At 34.8% G+C, this 10,233-nt stretch overlaps 1 long non-coding RNA gene across 1 annotated transcript; it reads left to right on the forward strand.

The window, feature by feature from the left end:
• The first annotated feature begins 644 nt into the window (after positions 1-644).
• LOC120165859 lies at positions 645-8,420 on the forward strand. Its single transcript, XR_005519867.1, has 2 exons — positions 645-726; positions 8,321-8,420. It is a non-coding gene; the product is annotated as an uncharacterized LOC120165859 (long non-coding RNA).
• The last annotated feature ends 1,813 nt before the right edge of the window (positions 8,421-10,233 follow it).

A 10,233-nucleotide genomic window follows, 5' to 3' on the forward strand; every position in this document is an offset into this window, starting at 1 on the left:
TCCCCCTAAGGGCTTCATCAAATTGAATGTTGATGTTGCAATTAGTAGCGACTGGAAGAAGAGTGGTCTTAGTGGCGTTTTAAGAGATCATTCTAGTTTGATTATAGGCACTTTTAAGGAGTCTTCTGGTTCGGGACCTCCTACACTGATGGAGCTTAAAGCTATTCAAAGGGGTTTATCCTTCTTTGTCTATTTTCAAGAGATTGTTAAGGATCGATTGATTATCGAGAGTGATAGCAGGGTGGCAGTGGAGTGGATTAAGAATGTAGATTTATGTCAGATGTGTATGTTTGTATTGTTAAGGACATTATTGATAGGCTTAGAGCTCTTGAGGGTGTTGTTAGATGGGTTGCTAGGACAGCTAATTTAGAGGCTGATGCCCTAGTTAAGGCTGGAATAGGCTGATTTTGTATTGTTATTTATGGTTGTCTTATGGTTTTTAGTCCTTGTAAAGGATTTTTTATGTGTTGTATTTCTGTAACTTTCTTTATGTTTAATGAAATCTCAAGGCACTCTTTTCCTCCTTCCGTTGATTAAGGAGCTTCTTTACGAGTTCCTTTAATCAAGAAGGGGTTTTTAACGAGGCCTTCAATTCTTATTAAAAAACTTGTCTTTTTTCCTTCTTTGTGGAATTGAACTGCTTACATGAAATTTGTAGGTGAATTGGTGAATGATGTCATTCCACGCCCAAATCCACATGGAGAACCCTCCCCAGGTGTCGGGAAGGTCAGTTTTGATGCTTTCTACATTTTCTTTAATGTTGTTTTTCCTATTCTTTTTTCCCCATCACAGTTAATGGTGTAATAGGTTTCCATTTGGTTATGAGTTAGTTAGGAGTAATTTGTTGAGCTTTCTGTTATATAGTTGATATGCTTATGTTATAGTTGGTTGTGTATGTTCATAGAGTTATAAGTAAGTTTGTTGTAAGACTGCAAAGATATCTTTTTCATTAATAAGGTTTAGAGAGCCTAATCTATCTTCTCTTTGTTTTCTACTCATTAAGTTGAGCTTATGAATCTTGACATGGTATCATTCGCCAATCTTGGTGGTTGTTTCTTCTGCTGTTAAATCGTTTTTTGCTTCATCTTGTTCATTATGGTTGATCTAACTGCAGATCTAATTCGAGGTTCTAAAATCATGTCTCCAAATACCTCTCACGTGAGCTCGATGACAGCCCCGTTAGGGATTAATTGGATTCAACGTATTCCTAAGCATGATACTGTCAAGCTTACCGAGAGCACCTATCTTCTTTGGAAGCATCAAGTTGCATTGATAGTCGATGGTTATGGATTGACAAGTTTTCTTTCCATTGATGCAGTTCTACCATATGAGTATGTTGCAAGTGTGTCTGGTCATGCTGAGGTTAATCCGGCTTTCTTGGTTCATAGGCGGCAAGATAAATTGCTAGTCTCTTGGTTGCTCACCACGATTGGGACTGAGGTTCTTCCTCACCTTACTGGTCTTGCAACAACCTCCTCTATATAGTCTGTTGTTTCTCGGTTGTTTGGTGCTCGATCTGCTACCAAGATCTCAGCCCTTAGGCATAGTTTGCATACTCAAAGAAAGTATGGGTTGACGATTAGTGAGTATCTTGCAAATTTAAGTCTATCTATGATTTACTTAATATATCTGGTAGTGTTGTTACTGAGCAGGAACATGTGAGTGTTGTTCTTGCTGGTCTCTCGATGGAGTTTGAGTCAATCATCACTATTGCGTCTCGTGAGAGTCTGTCTTTAGAAATCCTGACTGATATGTTGATGGATTGTGAGGCTCGACAAAAAGTGTTCTTGAATGAAGGTGTTGCAGCTAACTTGACATGTTTACCTAAGGAGGTAAATAACATTGAGGTGGATGCTAAAGAGAATAATGCATCACAACTGCGTTTAGGTCAAAATCGAGACCAGCAAGGTGGCGGTTATCGTGGTCGAGGCCGAGGACAAAGTTCAAACAGACCTCAATGCCAGTTGTGTTGTAAGTTTGGCCATGTGGTGTAAAAGTGTTATCACCGATTTGATCGTGACTTTATTGGTGTAACCAAAGGTGAGGATCAAACTGGTGATTACAAAAACAGTTTGCTCGAATAAATATAGTCAAACAACAATTTGGAGGGCAAGTGTTCTCTCATACAATTCAGTCTTTCTCGCCTATCCCTCACCCATTTGTTTCTTATTCACATCCACTGGTGTTTTACTCAGCAAGTTTGGTTTACCAGGAATGACTGGTGTGCCTCATGTTTCAGGATACTATCAGTTTCCTGTATCCTCTGTGCAACCACCTTTTGCTTCCACGGCTCCTACAGTGTTCATCTCAGTTGTCTCTCTTTGTTCAACTCAGTTGTCTCTCCTAGTTCAACTCGCTCATCAGTGCCTCCAGAAACTGCTTGGTATCCTGATACGGGTGCTACACATCATGGCTCAAATGATCTATCTGTCTTTGACTCAGTATTGTTTACACTGGTGCTAATACCTTATTCATGGGTAACGGTGAGGGGGTCAAAATTAATCATGCTGGTCGAGGTTTCTTACCTACGAGACAGAAATCTTTAATTTTACAAAACATGTTGCACGTTCCTAATATTAAGAAGAAAAAAAAACTACTATTGTTTTACAGTTCACGTGTGATAATAATGTATTTCTTGAGTTTCATGCCTTTGAGTGCTTTGTGAAGGATGCTCAGACCATAACGCTTCTTCTTCGAGGGAAGCTCATGGATGAGGGGCTATATCAATGCTGTCGTATAATGGTCAGTAGTCATGTGACAAGCAAGAGGCAGGATTTCAAGTCCACAATGATTTGGTTCACAGGATGCTTTGGAGATGTGGAATAGGAGGCTAGGTCATCCTTCTTTGGATGTTCTTTTGGTTATGAAGTCTTGTAATATCTCTTTAAATAAAACTAAATTCACTCATGTTTGTACTGTATGCATGCAAGGCAAAGCACACAAATTGCCCTTTTGTAAGTCTCTGACTGAATACAATGAGCCTTTTCAATTGATTGTGTCTGATGTTTGGGGACCTGCATTGGTTGTTTCTTCAGATGGGTTTGCTTACTATGTTTCGTTCATTGATGTGTTTAGTCGATACACGTGGGTTTATTTACTCAAACGTAAATCTGAAGTCATGCAATGTTTCCTTGACTTTGTTAAGATGGTTGAAGACCAATTTGGGTATAAAGTCAAGATGTTGCACTATGATGGAGGTGGAGAATATCAGCCTCTGAGGTCTTAGTTCAGATCGAATGGGGTCTTGCATCGTATATCTTGTCCTAGGACTTCTGAACAGAATGGTAAAGCTGAGAGAAAGCAGCATAGACATGTTGTTGAAATGTGTAACACCCCCAACCCGTATCCAACTCGGATACGAGTCCGAAGCGTCACATTGACTTTTCAAACATTTATTCGTATAAAATAGTGAGTAATTTTAAAAACTTTTATAACATTTAACTTATTCAAAACATTTACAAAACTATCCAGAGCTTATACAATATATTCTTTTGATTACATGCCAACTAGAACTTTATATACAAAAATACATATTATTCACCTCTCTTCTGATCTGACATTCGGTAAGGAGAACTGACCTGTCTTGTTCCTCTTTACTTCTCTTTTCGCTTTCCAAACCTATGTGTGAAACAATCACACGCTAAGTCGATGACTTAGTGAGGCATATAAAACATATAATATTTCATATAACATAAAGCATACATAAACATATAACATCATTATCATAATCTCTATCATTATCATTAAGAAACACATATAACATCATATGGTTCATGTAACACATTTCAAACCACTTACTTTTGATAACCATTTATAAAACCATCGTATACATATCACATTCAGTATATGTTTGTTTAATCTCTTTATTAGCCCATGTACACTAGTGAGAACTTAAGGTATGTGAGTACATTGAGGTTGTGCACACATATGCTGTCACCACAGCTCATATAAATGTCCTGAAGGACCTATCCAGAGGTCACAAAGATCCTCGGTAACTATCCAGAGGTCATAAAGATCCTCGACAACTGTCTATAGGTTCCGAAGAACTTAGGTAAACTGTCCATATGTTCCTTAGAACATAGGTATACTGTCCATATGTCTCGAAAGACATAGGTAATTCTTTCCATATGTTCCGTAGAACATAGGTATACCCTCGACTCTTGGCATGCCAACTATACCCCTAGCTCTCATATCACATAACATGGGTATTATCATTTATAACATTTCATATCACTTATTATTTCTCTTCTGTCACATACCACATGTATGTGTAACCATATATCTTATATCATATCACATGTATCACAAGTGCATGTATTCACGTAGATCGTTTCATATGACTTATATCATTTCTCATTTGTTCATGTAACTCGCATGTCATATCATGTAACATATAACACATAATCATATAGGCTCACGGTTTTATCACCTATCATGTTATTTCACATATACACTTTTATATCGCATAACCTCATATATATCATATCACCTATAATAACATATGACGCATATACCCATAACTTCATATCACATACTTATATCAATTCACACTTAGTCACATGGTCATTTCTCCTAACATATATCACATCACATATGTTCATGGGTATATCCCATAGCATATAAAATAACATATAAACTTATATATGTATTCATGTGTATACTTTCATTTAGCCTATATATCAATGTCATATAACTTATCTCATAACTTATTTGATATTCATATATATTCTCATCTTATAACTTATATTACCTATGCATATAACCTTATGACTTATTATCAAGTACTCAATTAATGTTCCTATATGGTTCCATCTTTATCATATAACATATGAGCTATTCTTATATTACCCTATATCAACCATACTTTGTTTATCTCACTTTTCATATCATTCATTTATCACATATATGTCACTTTGCTTATAACACTTCTCTGGTTTTCATATGACATGTAAATCATTGTCATCTCTTGTTCTCATATAATTTTATATAGTCACTTATCACTTATCACATAGTTTACATCCTATGATCATAGAATCATATCAATAACACATATACTCATAATAAACACATACCTCTATGAATTCATGCATTTTACTATTGGAAATAGACTTATCATAAGTCTTATTTTCCATTTAACATCATATACTAAATAATGTGCACTCACCTTAGCTTTGCTTTGATTCGATTCTAATCCTTCAATTGATTCAGAACAGGATCACGTTCTATATCTTTGCAACTTGGCTCTTTATTTCTCTCGTACATGAAGAAGAAGAAGAAGATGAAGAGATATCTCTTCATCCTTATCCCCTCTAACATATATATCCTTATCATATCTATTTTTAATTCCTTTATTAGTCAAATGACCATTTTGCCCTTACTTCATTTGATAATTACTAACAACTTTTAGGATTTATTTCCAGATAAATCATTGAACTAATCAATTCTTCTACTTTAATCACCAAATTTATGAAACTTTACCATTTAGTCACTAACACATAGTTTGGGATGTTACAAAATGGGTTTTTTTATGTTGTCTCAAGCCTCGTTGCCATTTAAATTCTGGAGCTATGCATGTCAGTAGTATATCTGATAAACAGATTTTCTACGAGTGTTCTCAGTGGACGATCCCTGTTTGAAGTCCTTTATAGACAATCTCTAGGCTACTCTCTTATTAGTGTATTTGGCAATGCTTGTTTTGCTTGTTTACGCGTTTTTAATCAGCATAAACTGCAATTTCGTTCTCAAAAATGTGTTTCTTGGTTACAGTTCTTCTCATAAAGGTTACATGTGCTTGGATGATTCAGGCAAGATCATTCTCTCTCGGTATGTAGTCTTTGACGAGGATGAGTTTTCTTATAAGACAGTAAGTTGTGTTGGTTTCTCGTGTACTCGAGGTAAGTCTGATGTAACCACTGGTGTGTTGCCTGTTGTTGTTCCTGGTGTAACTAATGGTTTTACTCGTGATGTTAGTCATAGTGAGGAAGTAGTTGTTACATCGAATAATGAATAAGTCCTTCCCTGTAATGGTGTTAGTCCATCTACTACCAGGTCTCATGCAGTTTCTGTGATTCCAGAATATGTAGAACCTCCTAGTACAATTCTTCCTGCAGCTTCTATGATTTCAGAACGTGTGGAATATTCATCTGATGTGCATGAGTTTGTTCTTTCAGTTGTTGAACTGTTTCAAGGCCAGTACCTACTTCAGAGGATAATGTACCTACCTTAGGTGATCTTCATCCTACTTCTCAAAATTTTCATCCCATGGTTACGAGGGGGAAAATGGGATTCGAAAACCGAAGGCACTTCATGTAGCCTGTCTAGAAAAGGAGCCCTATTCCATTAAGGAAACCATGCGCAGTCCTCACTGGGCTAAAGCAGTGCATGAAGAATATGAAGCCTTGATAAAGAATGGAACTTGGTCATTAGTTCCTCTTCCCAAGGGACGACAAGCTGTTCACTGCAAGTGGATTTTTAAGGTGAAAAGAAATCCAGATGGAACTGTGTTCATTACAAGGCTCGTCTTGAAGCCAAAGGGTTCCTTCAGCAAGCTGGAGTTGATTTTCATAAAGTGTTTAGTCCAGTGGTTAAGCCAACAACTGTTCGAATAATTATCTCACTTACCTTGTCCAAGGAATGACAGCTTCGCCAAGTTGACATCAATAATGCGTTTTTGAATGGAGTGCTGACTGAAAAAGTTTATATGATGTAGCCGCTGGATATGAACAAGGAAATGAAGGGTTGGTGTGCAAGCTTAATAAAGCCATCTATGGCCTGAACAAGCTCCTCGAGCCTGGTTTGATAGTCTTCGAATGTATTTGATTTTGGTAGGTTTTGTTTTGGCGCAATCAGATTCATCATTATTTGTTCGAAAGACTTCTGTTAGCATAGTGTATATGTTAGTTTATGTTGATGACATAATCCTAATAGGGAGTAATGCAGATGAAGTTCAAAGGGTGATCAATGAATTGAACAAACAATTCTCCTTGAAAGATCTTGGTTCTCTTAGTTTTTTTTTATTGGTATTGAAGTATGTTATGATGCTGATGGATTAGTTTCGAGTCAAAATAAATACATTCGTGAACTGTTGGAGATATGGCTTTGGTGAATTGTTGGAGAGATATGAGCTCCCTACTCCTATGGTTTTTACAAGCAAGCTTTCAACAAAATGGTGGTGAATTCATTAAAAACGGTGTTGAATATCGTAGTATAGTGGGTGCTCTCCAATATGTGGTAGTAACTCGTCCTCATATTGCTTACTCAGTAAATAAGGTTTGTCAATTTATGCAGGCACCATGTGATATACATTTTCAGGCAGTCAAGAGGATCTTGCGTTATCTCTGAGGTACAACTAACTATGGGCTAAGTTTTACTTCATCCTCAAGATTATCGTTAACTGGTTTTGTTGATGTCACATGGGCCTCTGATGTCGATGATAGATGATCCACCTCGGGGTTTTGTATTTATTTTGGAGGGAATCTCATTGCATGGAGTTCTCATAAGCAGCAAGTTGTTGCAAGTTCTACGGCTGAGGCTGAGTATAGGAGCGTTGCCTCTGCTGTTGCTGATCTGGTGTGGATTATGGCATTTCTTAAGGAGATGTATGTTGTTGTTCATGGTCGAGCAACCTTGTGGTGTGATAATAGGAGTGTTGTAGATGTTTGTGCTAATCCTGTACTTCACTCAAAATTCAAGCATGTTGAGCTCGATTTGTTTTTTGTTCGTGAAAAGGTGGTTGTTGGAAAGCTGCAGGTGCATGAAGTTCCAACTTATGAACAAGTTGTTGATGTGTTGACAGCCACTCTCAGCACCTATGTTAGTAAAACATCGTCAAAAACTCTTAGTCACTCAGTTGCTTAGAAGTTTTGAAAGCATGGGGAATGTTGAGATCTTATGAAGATACAGAAGATGGGTGAATGTAATATGTTTCCATTTGGTTATGAGTTAGGAGTAGTTTGTTGAGCTTTCTGTTATAGAGCTATTATGCTTCTGTTATAGTCAGTTGTGTACGTTCATAGAGCTATAAGTAAGCTTGTTGTAAGACTGCAAAGATATCTTTTTCATTAACAAGGTTTAGAGAGCCTATCCTCTCTTTTCTCTTTGTTTTCTACTCATTGAGTTGAGCTTATGAATCTTGACAAATGGGATATGACTCTCCTAATACATGAACAAGCTTTAAAAAATCTGTACATATCTGTGTTGACTCGTAATCGTATTGAATATCCACACCCAAGTATCATAGTTTTTTCTACCAAGTTGTTCCCAAGTGGCTCCATATACTACCCCGCTGATGCTACCGACTGTAATTCTCTGGTGTGATTAGGTATTTCTGGAGTACTCAGATGTTGAAGGTTCCAAAAAAGCTCAAGCGGTAATGAATAGTCGGAAATTCGGTGGAAATCAAGTAATTGCCGTCTACTATCCGGAAAACAAGTTTGCGCAAGGGGAATATGATAGCTAAATGATGTAAAAAGAATATATAAAATCATCATAGCATTGAATCTATGTTTAGGTGTCTTATAAATATGTGGTTCCTAGGGAACTCTGATGGATCTTCAGAATTCGACAGCCAAAGATATTGGGACACAATACGTTGGAACTAGTTTAAATGTACGTGCTTGTTTAGTTTAGAAGATGTTGATTTACTTAATTTGTTTTCTTTGACTATTGGATAGCGAGTGTGGTCACTATAAAATAATATACCAGACAAAGATTCAAATAGGATATATATATTTATATAAAAGGTTTAAAGGATTATTATTAGGTTTGTTGATAAATTTACTAGTAGAACTTAGAATATAGACGGTCGATGTACCATGTATTTATTTATGGTTTCACATGAAATCATAGAAAAGTTAATCTGTTGATTGTGATATAACAAAATCTAATCTTAGAATCTTATTTGATTATCATATCTTGGTTATCATATTAACGTCTAGTTCGGACGACAATTAATTTTTAACAGAAAATGACGAGTTTAGAATATAATGAATAGTTGGATGATCATTTTGTATGTATTTAAAACAAATATTACTTACATTCATTACATAATTGTTAATTTTAATCGAAAAACACTTCATTACAATGAAGATAGATTTGATATATGTTGTTTACATATCTTACTAACGTTGGATATAAACATGTACTCAATATATGATATGAAAAATTGTCACATCTAAATAAATCTATATACTAAGAGTCTAAGACCGTAAAATTTTCAATTAAATGTAATAAAATATAAAAGCTACAGTTTTTCCTTAAGAAAAAAAATTAAAAGTAAAACAACGTGCATCCCAATATTCCATGCCTTTTTCTGTTTAAGATAAGATGAACATTACCAGAATGTGAACAAATAAAGATAGTAATAACAATAATAAGGAACAGGAAGAGAAAATAATATCATTAGACAGTCTTAATATAATGTTAAGGAAATATATTATCAAAATATATATTTTTTAATATTTATGGTAAAAAATTACTTAAAATATTTTTTACCTAAAACATTAATGTTTTTTAATATTTTCAGTAAAGTGTCCAATATTAACATTTTCGATAAAAAAATAATATTTTAAATAGTGTTTTATTGTATTTATTAACAAATCTGGTAATTCGCTCAATAATAATATTTCTGATAAAAATAATAATTTTTTAAATAATTTTTTTATTAAAAATATTTAAAAAATAATAAAATTTCCAATAGCAATTTTCCTTGACGTATATTAAACTGACGAAGTGCTCAAAAAAGAAAATTAAAAGAAGCTTTTTGACCTACTCATGCTGAGTTACCCAATTATTGAAATGACAGGCAATTATACAGGGTTGCCTTCCATTCTTCAAAAAGTAAGTGCTTATAAAATGGTTCTAATTTTTTTTATTAAAGATTATAAAGTAAAATATGTTTTAGATATTTTTAATTATTTAATAATTAACATTTAATCACTTTATCAATCAACTTATAACAGTTATTGATATTCGAATTCGTGACCTCTATAAAAAATTAATATTCCTTTAATCACTGGTTAATTCATACGAAAATGGATCTAATTCTACTTTTACTTAATTATTTTTGAAAAAAACATTGTTATGGAAGAATAAAATATGTAGTCAATCATGATATGTTTAACTTTAACATGGTTCCCCTTAGATCATGTCTGACCCAAAATACCTTTTTGACTCACTGTGACAGCGTAGCTTTATTCCCTATCCACCAATCACAAATCAAACACTTTGAGCACG

This window comes from Hibiscus syriacus, unplaced genomic scaffold, assembly GCF_006381635.1.
Source record: "Hibiscus syriacus cultivar Baekdansim isolate YM2019G1 unplaced genomic scaffold, ASM638163v2 tig00111617_pilon, whole genome shotgun sequence".
NCBI classification, from domain to species: domain Eukaryota; kingdom Viridiplantae; phylum Streptophyta; class Magnoliopsida; order Malvales; family Malvaceae; genus Hibiscus; species Hibiscus syriacus.